The following is a 25,602-nucleotide window of genomic DNA, read 5'->3' as shown; positions in this document are numbered from 1 at the left end:
TTAAAGGGGTACTCCACTGCCAAAGCGTTCAGAACATTTAGTTCCGAACACTGAATGTTGGCTGCGGGGTCATGGCCACGCCCCCTCAGTGCAAGTCTATGGGAGGGGGTGTACGCCCCCTCCCATAGACTTGCATTGAGGGGGCGTGGCCATGACATCACGACCCCACAGCCCACACCCAGCATTCGGAACTTAATCTTCTGAATGCTGTGGCAGTGGAGTACCCCTTTAAAGGAGGGCATACATCATGGTGCATTTATATTTAGGTCTGTTGGAAGGTGTAGGCGACTGGAGTTTTCAATACAGTAGAAATTGCAACATTCAGTGTAGTGGCCAAAGGTACGCCCCAATACGACTCTTTTAGAACAAATTTGTATACTTGAAGGAACCTGTTATGAGTATTTTACCCTCCCAAACTATACAAGCTGTATGCAAAATACCAAAGAAGAGTCATTTGGGTGTAGCACAATGCTGAAGAGCCATGCAGACCAGTCCTTACAGGGGTACCCCACCCCTGGATATCTTATCCCCTATCCAAAGGATAGGGGATAAGATGTCTGATCACGGGGGTCCCGCCGCTGGGGATCCCCGCAATATAGCATGCAGCACCCACCTGTATCTGCTTCCGGCAGCGCTTGAGGTTCTGGCTCCCGACCACGGGAACGGAAGATCGTGACGTCACACCCCGCCCCCTCAATGCAAGTCTATGGGAGGGGGCGTGACTGCTGTCATGCCCCCTCCCATAGACTTGCATTGAGGGGGCGGGGCGTGACATCACACAGGGGTGGAGTCGTAACATCACGATCTTCCGTTCCCGTGGTCGGGAGCCAGAACCTCCAGCGCTGCCGGAAGCAGATACAGGTGGGTGCTGCATGCTAAATTGCGGGGATCCCCAACGATCAGACATCTTATCCCCTATCCTTTGGATAGGGGATAAGATGTCTAGGGGTGGAGTACCCCTTTAAGCATTCCCTTGCATCATTATAAGCTAGCTTTTGCTGAACAACAAGGAAACAGATTTTAGAAAAACAAATACATTTTGTCTGTAGACTTCATGGGAGAAGGAAATATTAAGAAAAAGAAGAAAGTACTCATACAGGAAAAGGATTGTTTTAGGCTGACTGCAGAAGTGCTCTGCTTCATTTCACACTGTGGCCCTCTGTGCGCGTTCCTTTCATGTCTTCTGGTTCATTCCCAGGCAAATGCTGCTTTCATCAGGAGGAAGCGCTGTCTGAGTACTGCACATAAAAGCATTGTATGAGTAGATAGGGAGTTACTGCATCACTTATGTAACATTGTTCAAATATTGTGACAACACTCTAAATGAGAAAGAAGTAAAAGTGTGTAGTGTAACTTCAAAGATAGATTGTGTGCTCAACCCCAGTCCAGTTTTTTGACGTATGTTACATTCACATGAATCCATGCACCTATTTTATCACCTTTTCTATATTTTGGTATTTCACCAGGAAAAAAATATTTCATTCTCTTCTCTTTGATACTCTTTATTTCCCTTATACTAAATCAACTTTGTTCCACCATTCATCAACTTACAAAAGTGTAAATAGCAAAGTAGTAGTAGCAAAATCACTTCTTTGACAGACACAGACTGTTATATATCTACCTAGGTCTGATGTGTTAAAGGCAGAATACAGACTGCCATAGACTGCTGAGCTATAAAGGTTTCCTCTAGTTTTCTTGTTTGAAGTTTTCTCCGTTGTACATGTTATCGTACAATGAAAGGTGTCAATGCAAAGTCTTACAAAAAACAAGCCTTAACATGGCTCTTTGGATGGAAAAATGAAAGAGTTACTGAATTAAAAGAAGGAAAAATTAAAATTCACTGTCTTCAAAGGGTTAAAGGGGTTATCCAGAAAAAAAAACTTTTATATATATATATATATATATATATATATATATATATATATCAACTGGCTCCATAAAGTTAAACAGATTTGTAAATTACTTCTATTAAAAAAATCTTAATCCTTTCAGTACTTATGAACTGCTGAAGTTGAGTTCTTTTCTGTCTAAGTGCTCTCTGATGACACGTGTCTCGGGAACTGCCCAGTTTGGAAGCAAATCCCCATAGCAAACCTCTTCTACTCTGTGCAGTTCCCGAGACAAGCAGAGATGTCAGCAGAGAGCACTGTTGCCAGACAGAAAACAACAACTCAACTTCAGCAGCTGATAATTATTGAAAGGATTAAGATTTTTTAATAGAAGTAATTTACAAATCTGTTTAACTTTATGGAGCCAGTTGATATTAAAAAAAAAATCCTGGAATACCCCTTTAAAGGAAAAATCCTAACATGTCTGAAAGTATATTTTAAAAAGAAACTTCCTTAAAGGGTAGCTCCCACCATCCTATTTTTTATTTTTTTTTGCTAGCCCGTCCCCCCCCCCCCCACTACGGCACTAGCCCGTTCCCTCCTCTCCCCCCCCCCCCGCCCCGCATACCCCGTTCCCTCATTACACTTGCAGTTACTGCAGAGTCCGGCAGCGGGCGTGCAGGGACAGCGGCGGCAACGAGGCGGCAGCGGCGATGTGCGGGAGGAGTGGCCAGGGAGCCAATGCGCTCGCTCCCGCCTGTCTGATTGACAGGCAGGGAGCGAGTGCAGCCTAAGTGAAAAAGGACTGATTGCCAGGCCAAAATCAGTCCTTTTTCAGTGGCCGGTTTTTAAATGTAAATTAAACCTTTTTAATGAAAAAAAAAAAAAAGTATATTAGAGATATGTTGTAGTACATAAGTACTACAACATATCAAAAAATAAAGTTGGTGACAGTGCCCATTTAAAAAGTTAAAGACCAAAATTAATATCCCAAATAATCTGGAGTTTTGGCTTTTGAGATTATCATATGACTTTGTTACTGCATAGATTATTAGCTCATTGTAGGTATTGAACAAGACACTGGGCCGAGGCCTGACAGAACTGTTCTAATTTCCTCCTGTTTTAAAGAGGTTATAGTGACTGCAAAATGTAGATAACAGTTTAATAAGACAATAGTGGCAATAGTCATAGTGAAGTGCATGTCTATATAACAGCTTGCACAAGGTTAGACCCCAGCAGACAGACAGACTAAGACAAACAGACTAAGGGCCCTTTTACATGGGCCAACCACACACTCTAAACAATCTGGCAGATCACTTGCAGAGCCATTACGCAGCTTAAAGGGGTTCTCCGGTGAAAACCTTTTTTCTTTTAAATCAACTGGTTAAACAGATTTGTAAATTACTTCTATTAAAAAATCTTAATCCTTCCTGTACTTATTAGCTGCTGAATACTACAGAGGAAATTATTTTCTTTTTGGAATTCTCTCTGATGACATCACGAGCACAGTGCTCTTTGCTGACGTCATTATAATAATAATAATAATAATAACTCTTTATTTATAGTTGTCCTTAGTGGGATTTGAACCCAAGGCCCCAGAACTGCTAACCACTGAGCCACCATGCTGCCCTGAGCATACATCTGCTATGCATGGTTGCTAAAATGGACAGAGATGTCAGCAGAGAGAACTGTGTTTGTGATGTCATCAGTGTTCCAAAAAGAAAGGAATTTCCTCTGTAGCATTCAGCAGCTAATAAGTACTGGAAGGATTAAGATTTTTTAATAGAAGTAATTTACAAATATGTTTAACTTTCTGGCACCAGTTGATTTAAAAGAAAAAAGGTTATCGCCGGAGTACCCCTTTAAACATCAGACAAAGAGGGCTGCATGAACAATCCTCGGATCGTTTGGCCACACATCCCATATTAAACAAAAAGGTCTGTGGCATATGTGCCAATGATTTTTTGACTGGTCAAAATGACCCATGCAGTGGACGAATAAACGTATGCCCATTCATCAGCTGATCGCTGGCCCTATTTCACAGGACAATAGCCTGTTTGGGAGATAAGCGCCCTCTGTAATAGGCCCTAACTCTCCCACAGAAAATCCACAAATGATCTTTGGGCAAACAATGTTGTTAGAAATGTATGTCATCCTTCTTCCAGTGTCATGTATGGTCAGTTTGAACTACTGTAATGGAAAATATGGTCTAAACTATGTATGGCTTCATTAGCCTAATAGTTATTTATAAGACAATCCCTAGCTCAACTGTTGTTCAACCATCAACCTTCTTGTTTATTATGCGAATGGTCATCCAAGTACAGTCATGGCTAGAAGTTTTAAGACTGGCACAAATTTTGTTTGCTAATGCAGTGTTTTTTGATCTTTTAGTCATATATTTATATGGCATGCGGAAGTAAAACTATAAGGATTTCAGTTTTAAGTTTTTAAGTTTATGCAAAGACTCTGTATTTCAATAATTCTGCAATTCACCCTGGCATACTGGACATTATCTTCTGAGACAAATCCTGACTGATGGCAACCAAGTCTTACCTAGTTAGTGCTTGAAGTTTATCACAATTTCGTTGAATTTGTTTGTCCACTTGCTTTTTGAGATTTGCCCACAGGTTCTCAATAGGATTAGGATCAGATGAGTTTCCTGCCCATGGGCTCAAAATTCCAATGTCTTGTTTACCGAGCCTACTGCCATTAATGAACATGCTCTGCACTGTTGTTGAACCAATCCTGCAGCTGAATCCTGTTTAGGAGATTGCTGGATCTCTTGCTGCACTTTTTGGGTGTCCTGAAGCCTTCTTGGCAGCAATTTAACCTCTCTCCTTGAAGCTCTTGACAATTCTAAAAATGGATAATTTAGAGGCAATTCAAGCACCCAAACCCAACACTCTTAGTAAACCAGGGCCATAATCATTACAACGTGTGTAGTACCAACTTAAATAACAAAAAGCACAAATAGGGAATGGGTGAACTAAGTTCAGAGTTTGTTTAAGTAGTTTGAAAACTAGTTTCACTGTTAATGTATAGTTTATAACAAGATCTTTGTATACCAGATCTTTCAAACACAGCTCTAGCAATTCTATTATACTGCACTGTAGAGTGACTGCATCACTAAATTTCATTTAAAGAGCCAACTTTAACTCTTCCTTTAAAGGGGTTGCCCAGTCAGGATTTATTTTATATGTCACCTGGTTTGCAGGAAGCATAGCAAAACTGTATACTTACCGGGCCAACTCCCCTCCCACTGAAGGTTTCTGAAGGTTTCCACCACAGTTCTCTTCTTCACTACTTCCTCGCGGACAGGAAATGTATGGTCCACTTATCAAAAGTATACGCTGTCTGTGTAGGACTCAAAAACGTGGTCAACATTTTGCTGATGTAAAGCCCAAAGGAAGCCCTAACATGTTATGTGAATAGAGCTTTAGAGATACGCAATGAGGAAGTCTACATTACTACAGTAGGGAACTACTGATAACTATAAAGGAGTCATGTTACAGCAAATGATCCAATAACATTATTATAACATCTAATTATAAGTTTACGGGGTTGTCAGTCTGTATTCTGCTTGTGGATCTGAAGACAGATTGCTGTAAAACAGAGTAACTCTTGGCAGATGGAATAGGAAACCTTGCAGCTTTCTATTCTATTATAGATTATTATCACAAGCTGCAATGGATGTCAACATCTCTAGTCCTTGTTTGCACCCTAGGCAACTGATTTGTAGTGTTTTAGTATTGTATATGTAGTACATGTTTTAGCTTATAAGTTCAGCCTTATTCTTTTTTTATTAGAAACAGCACAATTCATCTGTTATATTCTCCATCTGCACATGATTCATTGTATCTGGCATGTCTTTCCATTTTGTGCCAGCTGATGGTGTGGTGTACAGATTTTACTTTCTGCTGCTTACCATCTACTTTCATGTTCCCCTTTTTTGCCAGAATTATTTTTGCTTTCATTAATATTTATACCTTTCATAGAAATCTGCAGAGTAAGTGGAATAAGAAGCACATCTGGCAGACTGGTAAAGAACTCTATTTATTTAAAGCTACATCTTTCAAGTGTGCTACCATATTTTATTAACAAGATCCTACAGTAGTATCTTTAGGATCAGAACAAACCAACATTAAAGTAAGGGTCATTATTTACATACAGAACAATCGAACAATGTAGTATAAAGAGTGTATAGAGCTTCAAGCAGACTCAAAACAAAAAATAAATAAAATGAAAAAGTAAGTCAGGAGCTGATATGCAAATAAAAATATATCAAGGTATGGCTTTGACACAACGAAAATAAGGTAAAAGGGTGAGATCCTACAGTAGTAATTTTTTTCTTTTAACAGATAAATCTTAGGATCCTAACAAACCAACATTAAAGTAAGGGTCATTATCTACATACAGAACAATTGAACAATGTAGTATAAGGAGTGTATAGAGCTTCAAGCAGACTCAAAACAAAAAAATTAATTAAAGGAAAAAGAAAGTCAGGAGCTGATCTGCGAATAAAAATATATCTAGGTATGGCTTTGGCACAATGACAATAAGGTAAAAGGGTGAGATTATTACGCTTTTCTAAAAGGCAAGGCACCAATATCTATTGTCCAGGGGGGGGGGGGGTAATTCTCCTTGGAGCCATTGTATGTCAGGATTTAATTCACCGATCCAAAATCTTTCTTTAAGCGGCATAGATAAAGTAGCAATTGCAAGTGGTCAGGCTTTACATGATCTGGCCACTTAGGAGTAACAGGCGCAAGGCCAATCATCAGCAGCGAGCAGGATTTTTAAATCCCTGCTGTTTGTCCCAGCCCTGCTTGTGATTAAAGTTCCTATGTCTAGCTTTAGTCTCTTGTGTCTTTATGGTTCTCTGACTTCTGCCTGTTTCTTATGGACCTGCCTGCCATTCTGTGCTTTGTTTTCCATCTGGTTTAACCCTTATTTGCCTTTGACTATCCCTCAACAAAGTGTTTTGGCACTGTGTTGCCTTCACGTTTTTACTTTGGTCTGTTTGACTCCTCATTTTCTACCTGTCTGTTTGCTATATTTTACTCCCTTGTTTGTGTTTTGGTTGTGTTATGACCACCTGATCCCTGACCTCTACACTGAGTTTGTTTATTTGTTTTGATGCCTCTAAACTTAGTCCAGTGCAGGGACCATCGTCCAGTTGAGAGTAACCCACATAGGGCAGTTTGTCAAGAAGGCAGGGAGAAAGGTATTTGGCAATTTTAGGACTACACTCTTTCCTGTCCAACTGCAAGGATGGTGCTCTAGCAGCCAACCAGTGTCTAGCAGTGGTTTATTTGCATGAAATAATCCAGATCTATAAAAATCCTATCAATGTTACCATTTGTTTGCATTGTATGCATCCTCCCAGTTCACTGCCCATCATGATAAACCACCTCCTGCCTTTATTTTTATTATTTGTTAGTTCTCTACCTTGATATTGCTCTGTATTTTCTGCTTAGTCAGATTCACAGAAGGTGTGACATCATCTGAAGCCATACAGGGGAGAACTTCCTCCCTCACTCTGCTACACACAGCCCAAAGCAATTCAGTGTGTGAGATGAGCTATGATTGGCTAAGGCTGCACACAGCCCCCTCAGCATTTCCTGCTGTTGGAATTCTGCCAGGCCAGCAGGAGTCCAAAGTCTGTGCAAAAAATGGGGGAAAATGTGCTCTGGACAAATAGAGAGACACCTAGTGGCAGCTTTTTTTAAATACAAATAAAACATAGAAAACTTTTTTTTTAAAACAAAGTACATTAGAAAGATTTTTTTTATTTACCATAAGGATTGCAATAGCAAAAATTAGTTTTAATGACAGACCCATATGAGGGCTTGTTTTATGTGCTAGCAATCTTACTTTGTAATGACATCAGTCATTTTACCAAAAAAAATCTACGGCAAAACAAAAAAACTATTATTTGTGAACCAAAATTTAAAAGAAAACCCTGACATTATGTAACTTTTGGGTGCTTCTGTTTGTACGAGATGCACTTTTCGGTAAAAATGCCACCTTATATTAATTCTGAACACCAAAGAAAAATAACTTTTCTTTAAATAACACTGCCACGGTGAAGGTGCAAAGCACCATGAATGAACAATGGGATGTAAAGGAATATATAAGAGGTGCCAGACCTTACCCAATAGACCCCAACGATCTTTTTGCTTATATTAATTCTGCAGGTCCATATGATTATAAAGATACCCAACTTATATAGGTTTGATCTTGTTTACTACTGTTAAAAAATTACAACTTTTTGCACAAAAATGTGTACGTTTAAAAATGTCCACTTCTGAACCCCTATATCTTTTTTATTTTTCTGTATACAGGACAGTATGAAGGCTAATTTTTTGTCCTGTGATCTGAAGTTTTTATCGGTACCTTTTATGTTTTGATGGGACTTTTTGATTTCTTTTTATACATTTTTTTAGGGTAAATGAAGTGACTAAAAATACGCAATTATGGACTTTGGAATTTTTACGTGTACGTCATTGACCGTGCGGTTTAATCAACATTACAGTTTTATAGTTCGGATTTATTTTTGTTGACATTTTTTTTATGGGAAAAGTTGGGGTTATTCAAACTTTTATTAGGGTTAAATGGTTAAATCACATTTATTAACTCTTTTTTTTTTTTTTTTTTTACTTTTACACATTTATAGCCCCAATAGGGGACTAGAACATGCAATCTTCTTATTGCCGACACTGATCAATGCTATGCCATAGCATTGATCAGTGTTATCAGCGCTCTGCTGCTCCAGCCTGGATCTCAGGCATGGAGCAATAGATCACCGATGAGGTAGGGACCCTCCTCGCATCCCCTCAGCTTATCGGGACACCGTGGTTTTACCGTAGTGATCCCGATCAGCCCGGCTGAGCTGCCGGGGAGCATTTTCTTTAATTTTAGACGCGGCGATCAACTTTGATCACCACGTCTAAGGGGCTAATACCGGACATCACCGTGATCGGTGATGTCCGTATTAGCCACGGGTCCTGGCCATTGATAGTCGCCGGGACCCCGGGTCATAGTAGGGGAGCAGGTACAGGTACGCCCTGTGTCCTTAAGAGGTTAAAATATTATGACACACTTTACATATTCCCAAGGATTTCCATCTTTATTAATACATAATTTACTTACTACAACATAAATAAAATAAATTCATGCACAAGATTACAAATCTCAATATTGTCAATGTAAGAGAATAAAGCATCAGACCAATACATTTACAAAACAATCAATTTACATAAATACATACATATACATCACACCAAAAAGTAATATATAGGACGTAGAAGGAATACATATCCCAGGATAAGGAATATATATCCCAGAACCCTGGAATTAATTTCCAAAGCCTTGTAGAGCATATATAAATGAAGTAAATAAACATCTACAAATAATTCATTATTCAAAGTACAAGGGCAACCATAACATCAAATTAACTCTCTATGAAATATAATGTCATACAAAGGCCATAGATAAATTCAGCAATAAAGTGCAAGTGCATAGACGAATATACACATAAATCTAGGGGCCTGTATAAAGGTGTAGAAATGTAATTACATTTATATTTAGATAAACTAACGTTAAAAAAGGACATGGTCTGGCCTTTTCCAGCTGCAGGCACCCCAACTCATGTTTCAGGTTCCTTCATCTGGGGGTGTGAATAAAATTTCTGGTACCTATACTTCAGTGCAGTTCCTTTAATATGGCAATAAATGGAGGATGAGTCATAAAAATGTATAATCTTCTCATAAGACACTGTTCAAAATGATATGCTTAGTCAAAAAAAAAAAAAAAATCCAACCATAATTCTTCCATGATTTCATTTAATCTCTGGTTTACTTTTGTAGTTGTTTAAAGGGGTATTCCAGGGAAAAACTTTTTTTTATATATCAACTGGCTCCAGAAAGTTAAACAGATTTGTAAATTACATCTATTAAAAAATCTTGCTCCTTCCAATAATTATCAGCTGCTGAAGTTGAGTTGTTTTTTTCTGTCTGGCAACATTGCTCTCTGCTGACATCTCTGCTTGTCTCGGGAACTGCACAGAGTAGAATAGGTTTGCTATGGGGATTTGCTTCTACTCTGGACTGTTCTGAGACACGTGTCATCAGAGAGCACTTAGAAAAGAACAACTCAACTTCAGCAGCTCATAAGTATGGAAAGGATAAAGATTTTTTAATAGAAGTAATTTACAAATCTGTTTAACTCTCTGGAGCCAGTTGATATATACAGTGCATAGTGAAAGTATTTGGCCCCCTTGAACTTTTTGACCTTTTGCCACATTTCAGGCTTCAAACATAAAGATATAAAACTTTAATTATTTTGTGAAGAATCAACAAGTGTGACACAATCATGAAGTGAAACTAAATTTATTGGATATTTCAGACTTTTTTAACAAATAAAAAAACTGAAAAATTGGGCGTGCAAAATTATTCAGCCCCCTTAAGTTAATACTTTGTAGCGCCACCTTTTGTTGCAATTACAGCTGTAAGTCGCTTGGGATATGTCTCTATCAGTTTTGCACATCGAGAGACTGAAACTTTTGTTCATTCCTCCTTGCAAAACAGCTGGAGCTCAGTGAGGTTGGATGGAGAGCGTTTGTGAACAGCAGTTTTCAGTTTTTCCACAGATTCTCGATTGGATTCAGGTCTGGACTTTGACTTGGCCATTCTGACACCTGGATATGTTTATTTGTGAACCATTCCATTGTAGATTTTGCTTTATGTTTTAGATCATTGTCTTGTTGGAAGACAAATCTCCGTCCCAGTCTCAGGTCTTTTGCAGACTCCATCAGGTTTTCTTCCAGAATGGTCCTGTATTTGGCTCCATCCATCTTCCCATCAATTTGAACCATCTTCCCTGTCCCTGCTGAAGAAAAGCAGGCCCAAACCATGATGCTGCCACCACCATGTTTGACAGTGGGGATGGTGTGTTTAAGGTGATGAGCTGTGTTGCTTTTCCGCCAAACATAACGTTTTGCATTGTTGCCAAAAAGTTTGATTTTGGTTTCATCTGACCAGAGCACCTTCTTCCATGTTTGGTGTCTCCCAGGTGGCTTGTGGCAAACTTTAAACAACACTTTTTATGGATATCTTGAAGAAATGGCTTTCTTCTTGCCATTCTTCCATAAAGGCCAGATTTGTGCAGTATACGACTGATTGTTGTCCTATGGATAGAGTCTCGCACCTCAGCTGTAGATCTCTACAGTTCATCCAGAGTGATCATGGGCCTCTTGGCTGCATCTCTGATCAGTCTTCTCCTTGTAGGAGCTGAAAGTTTAGAGGGACGGCTAGGTCTTTGTAGATTTGCAGTGTTCTGATACTCCTTCCATTTCAATATAATCGCTTGCACAGTGCTCCTTGGGATGTTTAAAGCTTGGGAAATCTTTTTGTATCCAAATCTGGCTTAGAACTTCTCCACAACAGTATCTCAGACCTGCCTGGTGTGTTCCTTGTTCTTCATGATGATCTCTGCGCTTTAAAAGGACCTCTGAGACTATCACAGTGCAGATGCATTTATACGGAGACTTGATTACACACAGGTGGATTCTATTTATCATCATTAGTCATTTAGGTCAACATTGGATCATTCAGAGATCCTCACTGAACTTCTGGAGAGAGTTTGCTGCACTGAAAGTAAAGGGGCTGAATAATTTTGCACGCCCAATTTTTCAGTTTTTTATTTGTTAAAAAAGTTTGAAATATCCAATAAATTTCGTTCCACTTCATGATTGTATCCCACTTGTTGTTGATTCTTCACAAAAAATTACAGTTTTATATCTTTATGTTTGAAGCCTGAAATGTGGCAAAAGGTTTAAAAGTTCAAGGGGGCCGAATACTTTCACTATGCACTGTATGAACTGTATATATATATAAAAAAAAAAAATTCCTGGATAACCCCTTTAAGGCTTCTTTCTTACTGCAGTTGTGATACGGTAGTTCAATGCACGTTAGGGAACCAGGGGAGAACAGCGGGAGAAAAAAATTCTGCAAGCGCAGTGGCTTTTTCCAAGCGTGTCAAAAATTGTCCTTTTTTTTGGAAGATGGGTTGTGTACATGTAGGCCTGGCTGGAAGTAGGGTGATGGTTTATTGGTGTTACTAGTAGTAACCAGGGTATAGCAGGTGGTGGCTGACTGATGTTACTAGTATACAGCATGATATGGCAGAGTTATGTTAACAGAGTACATCAGGAGATGGTGGGCTGGTGGTAGCAGGAAGGTAGTAGTCTTTAAATTAAATCTGAAAATGTTTCAATGAAGTTTTTTAAATTTTGAAATAAAATAAAAATTCAATTACATGTTTCCTGGACTGGTCTTGCTGACATGCATGGGTTGTGTATGCGTAGACCTAGCTGAAACTACCAGCAGAACATGTCATAGTGTCTTACGAGAGGAAGTTGTAGTAGTCTGTGTAAAGCAGCAGGTTGAGACACCTTTAAAATGAATTCAAATTTAGCTAGCCAGGTAACCCAGGCTTGGCTGGAGGGAGGTTACAATTGCAACCTTCAGCATGTCACAGTGGTTTATTGGAGGTAGATGTAGTAGCCTATGTTCTGCAGCAGGTTGAGAAACCATTAAAATTAATTAAAATTTGGACAGCCAGGTGACCCAGGCCTGGCTGGAGGGAGGGAGGTTGCAATAGCAAACTTCAGCATGTCACAGTGGTTTACTGGAGGATGTTGTGGCAGCCTGCGTTGAAAAACCTTTAAAATCTAGGCCTGGCTGGAAGTAGCAGGTTTGCCAAAAAATCTATTTTAATTTGGCCAGCAACCCTGGCTGGCCACAGGGTGTTTGCATAAGCAAATGCAACAAAATTGGAATTTTGAATCACACTGAGACCATAGCAATGAAGCAAAACTTTGTGTATTGCCCCTAGCCATAGCTATTACTCCACGTATCAACTTTGGCATGCACTGTTCAGCACATAGACAAGTTCATGGAGTGGCCCACCCACTCCACCACATGATTGTGCAAAGTGGTGAGTAGTGTTGCATGTGAATATTCGCAATGCAAATTTTTTTGCGAATGTCGCAACTTTCCGATTTTGTGAATATTGCAAATATAGCGCTATATACTCGCAATTATGAATATTCAGGTTTTTTTCTCACAGTATACATGACAGTGATCATCATCCCTCCCTGCTTCCAGCTTGTGGTCTAAAGAAAGCTCCAATACTATTTACTGTGTGAGACTGGTGTGCGAACATTTCGCATATGCGAATATTTGCATATTCATATATTCATATTCTTGTGGGCCAATGAGAATGATGCACATACTGTTGTCAGAGGTTAGCAACATCCCTAGCAACCAATAGGAAAGTTGCCCACCTCTTCACTATTTAAGATTCCTCCCAGCAGCAGTCCCTTTGCAGTTTCATGCAGTGTTTTTTGTGACAGGAGCTTGGCTACTGTCTGTGTGCTTTTAAGTGCTTTTTTAAAAGCAAATTATCCAGCGAATTAGTGTTAGATAGAGTAGATTAGTTTAGCAGATAGGTTGTAGTGTAGGGTATAGAGTTAGGGCTTTGCTTTTTAAAAACAAAGCAAATCATCTAGGGAATTTATAGTGTTAGATAGAGTAGGTTAGTTTAGTAGATAAGTTTTAGTGTAGGGTATAGAGTTAGTTAGTTTAGGTATAGTATAGTGTAGACTTTAGGTGCGTTTTAGTTTAGTGTCTCTGTTAAAAAAAAAAGTTAATTAACTTTCATTTTTAGTTAGTTTTTTTTATTGTTTAGTTGGTGTAGTTAGTAATGTGTGTCCGTGTCTGCGTGATTGTCTTTGTCTTTGGTGTGTAAAAAAAAAAAAAAAAAAAAAAAGTTTATTAGCTTTAGTTAGTTTTTTTTTATTGTTTAGTTGGTGTAGTTAGTAGTATTTGTGTCCATGTCTGCGTAATTGTCTTTGTTTTGGATGTGTAAAAAAAAAAAAAAAAAAAGTTTATTAGCGTTAGTTTTAAGTGTTAGTGTCTTCATCAGTGTCTGATTTAGCATGAGGAGACCATATAGCGGCTGAAAGACACAGCTGGAGGTGGCGGCAGCATGAGAGACCATATAGTGGCTGAATGGCATAGCCTGGAGGTGGCAGCAGCATGAGGAGAACACATGGTGGCAGAATGAGACAGCCTGGAGCTGGCATCAGCATGAGGAGAACATATGGTGGCAGAATGAGAGAGCCTGGAGGTGGCTTACGTTTTGTGGATTTGTGGATTACGTTTACCTGAAATTCTATGTATTGGTGAAAAACATAATATATATATATATATATATATATATATATATATATATATATATAAAGCACACGTTTTGACCAAAACAAATATTTAGAACAAATATACAAGAGCATGAGGAGAACATATAGTGGTGGAATTACACAGCCTGCAGTTGGCGGCAGCATGAGGAGTTTGCAGCAGCATGAGGAGAACATATAGTGGCTGAATGACTCAACCTGGAGGTGGCGGAAGCATGAGGAGACCATATAGGGGCTGAATGACACAGCCTGAAGATGGCGGCAGCATGAGGAGACCAAATAGTGGCCGAATGACAGCTTGGAGGTGGTGGCAGCATGAGGGGACCATATAGTGGCTGAATAACACAGCCTAGAGTTGGCAGCAGCATGAGGAGACCATATGGTGGCAGAATGAGACAGCCTGGAGCTGGCGTCAGCATGAGGAGAACATATGGTGGCAGAATGAGACAGCCTGGAGCTGGCAGCAGCAGCATCAGGAGTCCTGAAAGTGACCCGGTGACAGAGTGGGACAGTGGGTGGCAATACCAGTACCCAGTGATGAAGGTATGTGAAAAAAGAAGAACTTGGCATCAGATGTGTAACATCAGGTGGGTGGCAGGATCAGAATAGTAGCTGAGGCAGGTAGGCAGAAGAAAACGGTCTCTTTTGTAAAAGTGTTAGTGTGCACAAGTGAGTATTGAGGATATGCATTAAGTAAAATGTAACTTTTAATAATATGCTTAGGATAAAATATATGGACCCACATTTTTTTTTTTTAAATCAAACAAAAGGAAAGGTGTGCAAAAAACACTGTGTGTCACCTACATCACCAAGTACTAATGTGATGCAAAGACCTGTAAAAAGTGGAAGGGAACAACGTATTGTCCATTGTAGCAGGTGGGGGTAAAAACTTCCCCTGTAAGGCCCTACTCTCTCCCTATTAATTCCCTTCTTGGCAATTGTTACTCACGCTAAAAAGAGCGGCCCCACACAGAAAACTCTCTATTTCCACCTAAAAACACTGGGAAGTGGCAGTGTTTGTAAGGGGAAATAGGAAGAGGTTCTCGTGTGGGGCCGCCCTTTTTAGGATGAGTAACACTTGCCAAAAAGGGAATTAATAATGCGAGAGAAGAGCCTTACAGGGGAAGTTTTTACCCCCACCAGTTACAATGGACCATACTTTGTTCCCTTCCACCTTTTAGAGGTCTTTGCATCACATCAATACTTGGTGATGTAGGTGGCACATGGTGTTTTTTGCAAACCATTCCTTTTGTTTGATTTAAAAAAATAAATTGGGTCCGTATATTTTATCCTAAGAATATTATTAAAAGTTAAGTTTTACGTAATGCATATCCTCAATACTTACTTGTGGTCCAATGCGGAGGAATGTCTGTAACTGGAGAGCAGCGCCTTAAAGGGGTATTCCGGCACTTAGACATCTTATCCCCTATCCAAAGGATAGGGGATAAGATGCCTGATCGCGGGGGTCCGGCCGCTGGGGACCCCCGGGATCTCGGCTGCAGCACCCACCTCAACGGCTTCCGGCTGGAGGCTTCGGATCCCGACCACGCGAGCGAAAGAGCATGACGTCACGACTCTGCCCCCATGTGACGTCACGCCACGCCCCTCAATGCAAGTCTATTGGAGGGGGAGGAGCCGTGACATCACAACGCTCCGGCCCAATGATCGACAGTAATCAGACCGGGAGCGAACACGCTCCGGGGACTGATTTTAACGGGGTGCGGCGTGCAAGATCACGGGGATCCTTTGGATAGGGGATAAGATGTCTAAGCGCCGGAGTTTAGCATTATCCATATTTGTGAAGTGTTGGTGTGGCACCATGGTCAATCTACTCTGATGCATCAGGCATTGGTGGATGGAAATCCTGGCTGATCCATGACTGACTCATCTTCACAAAGGTCAGTCTCTCCACATTTTTCGTGGACAGACGAGTTCTCCTTGGGGTTACTATGGCCCCTGCCGCACTAAACACCCGCTCTGATGGCACACTACTGGCAGGACAGCTTTTCCAGGGCAAACTCTGCTAGTTGCGGCCACAAATCAAGTTTGGCTGCCCAGAGGTCCAGCGGATCTTCAAGGTGTGTTGGCACGGTCATGTCAAAGTATGCCACCACCTGCTGGTTCAGGTCCTGCTCCAGGTCTACCTGCTGCTGATGAGTTGCCACACTATGTGGGTGAAGAAAGCTACTCATCAGCGACTATTGACTCCAGCTGCTGCTGATGGAGCTGGTACTGCTCCTGCTACCACACCCCTCCTCAGTAGCCATGGCAGTGAAAGGTGAGCGCAGAGGGCCCCCCCGAGTCAGACCTGCGAGAGGATGGACGCCGGCGCAGATAGGCATCGGCCAACTGACTACATAGGATGTCTCTGCAGTAGGTCAGTTTGTCCTCTCTCTATATGGGTGTAAAAAAGGCCCCCATTTTGTGCCTGTAGTGTGGGTCCAATAAGGTGAAGAGCCAGAAGTCATCCCGCTGCCGAATGGTGACAATTCGGCGGTCTCTACGCAAGCAAGTGAGCATGCATTGTGCCATTTGTGCAAGTGACTCGGAGGGACTCCCTGCCTCCATCTCCACTGCATACTGCCATGGTGTGTCTGGGTCCTCTGTCTCACCTTCCTCATAACCCTCTAGCTCCTCTAGCTGCTCCTGCTCCTCCTCCACTGTCAGATGACTTGGAAAAACGCCCATCTCACGAAACCTAAACCGTGCTCCACTCTGCCCCCTCCTCCTCCTTCAGTTCAGCCCCCACAGGGCTCATGTGGCCATGAGATATAGGTGCAACATCTCCAGTGCCCTGACCAGCCATTGTTTCCAACACATGTTGTAGTAGAGGAAGCAGTGGAAGCAGTCGCTATCCTGGCGACTGACTAATAATGTGGCTTCCTCAAAGGGCCTGAGCAAACGGCAGGTGTCACGTATGAGCTGCCACTGATTGACATTGAAGTTACACAGGGGTGTCCCCCTATCCGATTGGATCATCAAGAAAGGACATGTATTGTCCATGACCATAGTTACAGCTCCACACGTCTGCGCTGCCATGCACTTTGGTACACACCGACAGGCTCAAGGACTGGCTCACCTTCTGTTCCACAAAATTGTGCAGGGCTGGTACTGCCTTCTTCACAAAGAAATGACAGCTTGGGACTCTCCACTTCGCTGGATGAGTGGGTGCATACTGTTATCTCTTGGGCATGGCTTCGTCGATGGATTGCTGGCGGAATAACTGTCTCGAAGTAGGAGCATCTGGAGCGACAGAAGATGGGTATGACACACAGCTCTCTTTGGCTGAGGTGGTGGAGCCTTGGCTGGCTGAAACATGGAACAGCATGCCACTGGGTGATGCAGCAGGCTGGACCACGACATCGGAGCCACGGTTCTCCCATGCTGCTTTATGGTGCCGCTGCATATGTTGACGCAGGGCCGTGGTGCCAACATTGGGACCCTGGCCACGCTTCACCTTTTGCCGACACATCTTGCATGTGGCCATGTTAACCTCCTCCGGATGCTTGATGAAAAACTGCCACACCGCCGAGTAGCTGATTTTCCCACCAACAGTCCGCACTGATTGACTCCTACTGCCACCGACTCCAGGAACCCTTGTTTCACTACCTCCCGGGAAGGTAGGCTGCCGCGAAGCAGGTGGTCTACCCCTGGCACGTTTGGCTCCAAACTTTCCACTTCTGCCCCCATGCTGACTGCCAACCATGCTACCACCTTGCTGGCTCAGCTGCTGCCTCACGGGCAGCCAGCAACCCTCTTCTCCTTATGATGATGATGAAGCCCCTTCTGAATCCAGCTCCCGCGTGCGATCGGCTTCATCATCATCGAGTTGTGTTTGCATGTCACTGATGTCCCCCTCAGGTTCCTCAACAGTGTCTGGTTCAGGAGCCTGAACGCTCGCAACACCACCTCCCACGTCACTCTTCTCATAACTACTTGCCCGCCTAGCGAAGGAAGTGGTGGGTGTCTCCTCCACTTCTTGGCTGGGCAGTAGCTGCTGACTGTCCTTTAGATCGTCCTCACTAAATAGTGGAGCTGAACCAACAGCATAAGATACTTCTGTGGGGGAGGGAACAGCATAGGACAGAAGCAATGGGAGGACAGGGACTGCTCCCAGGCCATGCCAACTGAAGGTTGTGTCTGAGGAACCCACCGACTGTTGACTGGGGGTGTCAGATGTCACTTGTGATGAAGTGGATGAGCGTGTTAACCAATCGATGGCGGCAGATGGGTTGCTGGTCAAGACACGACTGCTAGCTGATAATATGCTATGCTAGCTCAGGCCTCTGGCTGTGACTCCTACTGCAACACTCCCCCTAGTCTGCTGCGACCTCTGCCTGATGAATTTAGGCCTCTGCCACTCTTCATCTCCCACGTCCTGGCACTTTTCTGCCCGACATACTTATATACCAGCTGAGTGCGTATATGTAACGCTAATGAGAGGAGGACAATATGCTCCACTACACTTAAAACAGTATTTGTGTACAACACCAGCTGGTGTGTCCTTTTGCCTGGCCTTTCACAGTATCTAGGCCATTAAGACTTTAACAGGAACAAAATAGTACACCACTGAGATGTACATATGTGGTATGCACTTATGAGGGGAGGACAATGCGCTCCAGTACGCTTAAAACAGTATTTGTCTACAACACCAGCAGGTGTGTACTTTTGGCTAGCCTTTCACAGTATCTAGGCCCTTAAGACTTTAACAGGAACAAAATAGTACACCACTGAGATGTACATATGTGATATGCACTTATGAGGGGAGGACAATGCGCTCCAGTAAGTTTAAAACAGTATTTGGGTACAACACCAGCAGTACACACCAGTGCTGCAGCACACAGTCGCTGTGTACTACACCCAAAATTGCACTTTCTCTCTCAATCTCACTCCCTTCCCTATCAGTGCTTCTAGGCTGGATTTGGGCTTGACGTGAATCGCTGCTGTTTTGTGCAACACTCTGTGCAACACACTACTCTCTGTCCCTCTCTGTAATAGAATGCTGTAGTGACTGGGAGGTGAATCGCTGCAGTAAAAATGCTTTTTTGTGCAACACGCACTGCTCTCTGTCCCTCTCTCTGTGCAACAGAACGCTGATGTGACTGGGAGGTGAATCACTGCTGGAAAAATGCTTTTTTGTTCAACACACAGCGCTGTCTGTCCCTCTCTATCTCTCTGCAATAAAAGGCTGAAGTGACTGGCCGCAAGATGGCTGCCAATTATATAGGGCTGTCACATCACAGGGGTGGCTGGCTGCTGAGGTTGCATGCTGCATGTGATTCAGAGTCATCCCGCCTACCCTTGTTCCTGCCTTCCCAGGATTCCTTGCCCCATGTCCTCACATGTGGATACGCCATTTTAGATGCCCTGGAGCCTGGACTACACTAAATGGAGTTTAACCCCTTGTGGCAGAATGCTGGGTTTATACGGCGCTGCGGCACGGAAGGGTTATGAAGCGAGCTCAGGAGCTGAGTTCGCATCATACCTGCACGGTCCCGGCTGCTATCAGCAGCCAGGACCCATGACTAATGCTGGGCATCGCCATTCCGGCAGATGTCTGGCATTAACTCTTTTAGACGCGGCGATCAAAGTTGATCACGTGTCTAAAAGTGAAAGTAAAGTATCCTGGCAGCTCAGTCGGGCCTTACCTGCCTCCTGCACGTCCGAACGGTGATTGATTGCTGCAAGACTGAAATACAGGCTTGAGCAATCAACCGCCGATAACACTGATCAATGCAAAGCTATGGCTTTGCAGTGATCAGTGTAAAAGATCAGTGTGTGCAGTGTTATAGCCCCCCATGGGAGCTATAACACTGCAAAAAAAGTGAACAAAAAAAGTTAATAGAGATCATTTGACCCCTTCCCTAATAAAAGTCTGTGTCATTCTGCAACTATATGGTCTACTCAGGCTGCTGCCACCTCAAGCCTCAATGATTCTACAACTATATGGTCTCCTAATGCTGCTGTCACCTCAAGCCTGTGTCATTCTGCCACTATATGGTCTCCTAATGCTGCTGCCACCTCAAGCCTGAGTGATTCTGCCACTATATGGTCTACTCATGCTGCTGCCACCTCCAGCCTGTGTCATTCTGCCACTATATGGTCTATTCATGCTGCTGCCACTTCCAGCCTGTGTCATTCTGCCACTATATGATCTATTCATGCTGCTGCCACCTCAAGCCTGACTGATTCTGCCACTATATGTTCTCTTAATGCTGCTGCCACCTCAAGCCTGTGTCATTCTGCCACTATATTGTCTCCTAATGCTGCTGCCATCTCAAGCCTGTGTCATTCTGCCACTATTTGGTCTACTCATGCTTCTGCCACCTCAAACCTGAGTCATTCTGCCAGTATATGGTCTACTCATCCTGCTGCCACCTCAGGCCTGAGTGATTCTGCCACTATATGGTCTCCAAATGCTGCTGCCACCCCAAGCCTGTGTCATTCTGCCACTATATGGTCTACTCATACTGCTGCCACCTCCAGGCTGAGTTATTCTGCCACTATATGGTCTCCTAATGCTGCTGTCACCTCAAGCCTGTGTCATTCTGCCACTATATGATCTACTCTTGCTGCTGCCACCTCATGCCAGAGTAATTCAGCCACTACATGGTCTACTCATGCTGCTGCCACCTCCAGGCTGAGTGATTCTGTCACTATATGGTCTCCTAATGTTTCTGCCACCTCAAGCCTTTGTCACTCTTCCACTATATGGTCTACTCATGCTGCTGCCACCTCAACCTTGAGTGATTCGGCCACTATTTGGTCTCCTAATACTGCTGTCACCTCAATCCTGTGTCATTCTACCACTATATGGTCTACTCATGCTGCTGCCACCTCAAGCCTCATTCGGATCAAACCAAATTTCTTCAGACTATTCAACAATTCGGCTAAATGGAATTTTTTTAATTTGTTCATCTATAGACTTATTTAATTGGTTAGTTTGTAATAGTTATGTAAAGTATAATGGGATTTATTAGTGTATTTAATGGTTTTTATGTAGATTAATGAGTTAGTGTCTTATGTTATTGTATTATATTACAGTATTGTGTGGTTTTCCCTTCATTGTTGGCCTTTTTGTCTGTACGTTTTATGGATACAAAATTATAATGCTGTGCTCACATATTTACCCTCCTGGCGGGGGCAGAGGGCAACTTCCTCATCATCATAAGCTGGGGGGGTTAAATGCGGCTCCTCTTCCGCCTCCACCTCCACATTTTCCACCACTTCTGGTATTGGTGAGGCAGGTGGACGATGGGAGGGTCCTGCCTCCTCTCCGTCGTTGTCATCATCATCCTCCTCCTTCTCTGACAACTCCACCACCTTCATCTCCTTGTTTGCTCTCCTCTGCCTTACAGAGGGACGTGGAGCCCCTGTAATCACTAAATGTTCAGAATGTAGACAAACAACTTAGAACTCATAACCAATGCAAATTCACCCCTTAATCAGTGGGCTTTTTTCCACCTTTCTGCCCAGGCCATTTTTTAGCAAATTGGACATGTGTCACTTTATACGGTAGTAACTTTAAAACACTTTTACTTATCCTAGCCATTGTGAGATTGTTTGCCCGTCAAATGTTGTATTTCAGGACAGTGGGAAAATTCAGTTCCAAAATTTCATTGTTAGTAAAAAAAAAAAAAAAGCCATTTTTTTCACCTTACATCACAAAAAGTGTACTGAGTAATCATTTGTAAAGGGATGAAATACTTATTTTCATAACTATATATATATACATTACATTTGTTTCTCTCGCCAACATTCTGTAATGTAAGCATTGTACCTGGGCATTTCTTGTCTCGGATCTTAGTGATCAGATCGAGGTTCCTCCTCTTCAGATCTGACCACTTTTTTTACAATGGACAATCAGGTGTGGATCCTTTTGTGTTTGGCCCTGAACTCCTCATCAAAGCCATCCACAATGACTTGTTTGTCGGTCTGCGAGTGGGTTTGGTCATAAACCCTTTGAAAAAAGTGCTGCAGGATGAAAAAGCAAGTATATTATTTATCCCAATCTAAAAGTATTTGTTGTGACATCACAGCACTATGTCTGTGGCATGTACATATGGACAGCATAGAAATATATCTCACATTCACATTGCACATCCATTTTCCTGCCTCACACTATATACCCCTCACACACACACACACACACACAGTCTATAGATTATAGTTGGTGTTCTGTTGACCTGGAGAAGCTTTATTTGTCAGACCACCAGTATTTGCTGGTTCATTTAGAGTTACTCCGGGTGTACCACGGGGAGACAAACCAGCTTTACACCCCATACCGTACCGTCAGTTCACTAGACAGGTAAATCTTTGCTCAGCTGGACAATATCTGATTGCTCAGACCCCACACACATACAATCGCAATACAATCTGATCTCATAACGGTAATTTTAAATCAAATATTTCCCCTTCAAACACTTAATACTTAGTGCACCAATCAGTAATATCTACTTAGAACTGATAAATAGTGAAGCTGTGTCTATTGCGAAATCATTTTCACATGCCGATTTTCGCATTCACAAATATATTTTAACACTCTATCGGAATATAAAGAGATTGATCTAACATGCATGTGAAGTGTAATCAAATACTCTGGTGTAATGTGAAAATACTTACAGTGATCAAGAGTTTTTCCTCCTTTTTGGTAAATTTGCTCCCCACCATGTTTGCTCAGTCACAGGAAACTTAGCAGGAAACTTCGCATAGAGTAGAGTAACAAGTTGCGCAAGTAGATCATGCTGATATTGTGCATGCAAATGCGCATGCAAATTTTATGACGAATATTCGCATAGAAAAAAAGGGCGCGAATATTGCAAATATGCGATTTTTGTGAATATTGGACGAATATTCGATCATATATTTGTGAAATATCGTGAATTCGAATATGGCCTATACTGCTGATCACTAGTGGGGACAGATTTCTTTGCTAAATAATGGCGACTAGGTACGCGCCATCTGGGCTGCCAAACCCCATCATGGGAGAGGGATGCCGGAAGATAGGTGACGGCTATTTTGCATGTACAAATGCTTCTTCTGTCTCTTGAATACGCTTTGTGTGTGGCACAGATCACTGCACCTCACTGGCTACTGTAGCTGGTTCAGGAACGCTATTATAGTCACACATCACTACTGTCTTCACAGGCCCTATAGGCATATATAAGTGCCACTTGAATACGCTTTGTGAGTAGCAGAGATCACTGCACCTCACTGGTTACTCTAGCTGCTGGTTCAGGAGCGCTATTACAGTCATAATCCAGTCCTGTCTTCACAGGCCCTATAGGTATATATATATATATATATATATATATATATATATATATGCTACTTGAATATGCTTTGTGGGTGGCACAGATCACTGCACCTAAGTGGCTACTGTAGCTCATTCAGGAACACTTATTAGAGTCACAAATCACTACTGTTCACAGGCCCTTTAGGCATACAGTGGGGCAGAAAAGTATTTAGTCAGCCACCAATTGTGCAAGTTCTCCCACTTCAAAAGATGAGAGGGGCCTGTAATTTTCATCATAGGTATACCTCAACTATGAGAGACATAATGAGAAAAAAAATCACATTTTCTGATTTTTAAAGAATTTATTAGCAAATTATGGTGGAAAATAAGTATTTGGTCACCTACGAACAAGCAAGATTTCTTGCTCTCACAGACCTGTAACAACTTCTTTAAGAGTCTCCACTTGTTACCTGTATTAATGGCACCTGTTTAAAATTGTTATCGGTATAAAAGACACCTGTCCACAACCTCAAACAGTCACACTCCAAACTTAATTATGGCCAAGACCAAAGAGCTGTCGAAGGACACCAGAAAAAAAATTGTAGACCTGCACCAGGCTGGGAAGACTGAATCTGCAATAGGCAAGCAGCTTGGTGTGAAAAAATCAACTGTGGGAGCAATTATTAGAAAATGGTAGACATAAAAGACCACTGATAATCTCCCTCCATCTAGGGCTCCACGCAAGATCTCACCCCGTGGTGTCAAAATTATCACAAGAGCTGTGAGCAAAAATCCCAGAACCACATGGGGGGAACTAGTGAATGACATGCAGAGAGCTGGGACCAAAGTAACAAAGGCTACCATCAGTAACACACTATGCCACCAGGGACTCAAATCATGCAGTGCCAGACATGTCCCCCTGCTTAAGCCAGTACATGTCCGGGCCTGTCTGAAGTTTGCTAGAGAACATTTGGATGATCCAGAAGAGTATTGGGAGAATGTCATATGGTTAGATGAAACCAAAGTAGAACTTTTTGGTAAAAAAACTCAACTCATCTTTTTGGTACTGTGAAGCATGGGGGTGGAAACATCATGCTTTGAGGCTGTTTTTCTGCTAAGGGACCAGGACGAATGATCTGTGTAAAGGATAGAATGAATGGGCAATGTATTGTGAGATTTTGAGTGAAAACCTCCTTCCATCAGCAAGGGCATTGAAGATGAGACGTTGCTGGGTCTTTCAGCATGACAATGATGCCAAACTCACCACCTGGGCAATGAAGGAGTGGCTTCATAAGAAGCATTTCACGGTCCTGGAGTGGCCTAGCCAGTCTCCAGATCTCAACCCCATAGAAAACCTTTGGAGGGAGTTGAAAGTCCATGCTGTCCAGCGACAGTGCCAAAACATCACTGCTCTAGTGGAGATCTGCATGGAGGAATGGGCCAAAATACCAGCAACAGTGTGAGAAAACCTTGTGAAGACTTACAGAAAGTGACCTCTGTCATTGCCGACAAAGGGTATATAACAAAGTATTCAGACTTTGATTTTAGACATTCAAACAATGTGATTTTATGGATTTTTTTTCTCATTATGTCTCTCATAGTTGAGGTATACCTATGATGACAATTACATGCCTAATCTTTTTAAGTGAGAGAACTTGCACAATTGGTGGCTGGCTAAATACTTTTTTGCCCCATTGTATATAGGTGCCCCTTGAATACACTTTGTGGATGGCACAAATGACTGCACCTCACTGGCTACTGTAGCTCATTCAGGAACACTTTTAGAGTCATAAATCACTGCTGTGTTTACAGGCCCTATAGGCATAAATAGGTGACACTTGAATATGCTTTGTGGGTGGCAAAGATCACTGCACCTCAATGGCTAATGTAGCTGGTCCAGGAACACTTTTAGAGTCACAAATCACTACTGTGTTTACAGGCCCTATAGGCATATATAGGTGCCACTTGAATATGCTTTGTGGGTGGCAGAGATCACTGCACCACACAGGCTACTGTAGATGCTTCAGAGACACTATTCAATTCAGGTAACACTATTAGAGTCACAAATCACTACTGTTTTTAGAGGCCCTATAGGCACTTATAGGTGCCACTTAAATACACTTTGTGTGTGGAAGAGATCACTTCACCTCACTGGCTACTGTAGCTGGTTCAGGAACACTATTATAGTCACAATCCACTACTGTGTTCACAGGCCCTATAGACATATATAGGTGCCACTTTAATACACTTTGTGGGTGGCACAGATGACTGCACCTCAC

General features: G+C 42.3%; 1 protein-coding gene and 1 long non-coding RNA gene across 2 annotated transcripts in view; one reads left to right on the top strand and one right to left on the bottom strand.

The window, feature by feature from the left end:
- PDE8A (phosphodiesterase 8A) overlaps positions 1-25,602 on the top strand; it is a 347,339-nt gene that overhangs the window by 9,712 nt on the left and 312,025 nt on the right. The window lies entirely within an intron of this gene.
- Positions 1,148-22,057, bottom strand: LOC130368478 (uncharacterized). Its single transcript, XR_008892480.1, has 3 exons — positions 21,869-22,057; positions 4,383-4,685; positions 1,148-1,238 (listed from the first exon to the last, which is right to left on the bottom strand). It is a non-coding gene; the product is annotated as an uncharacterized LOC130368478 (long non-coding RNA).

Source organism: Hyla sarda, chromosome 4 (assembly GCF_029499605.1).
Source record: "Hyla sarda isolate aHylSar1 chromosome 4, aHylSar1.hap1, whole genome shotgun sequence".
Classification (NCBI taxonomy): Eukaryota; Metazoa; Chordata; class Amphibia; order Anura; family Hylidae; genus Hyla; species Hyla sarda.
The sequence above is the reverse complement of the archived record's forward strand: the minus strand, read 5'-3'. Positions and strand labels throughout refer to the sequence as shown.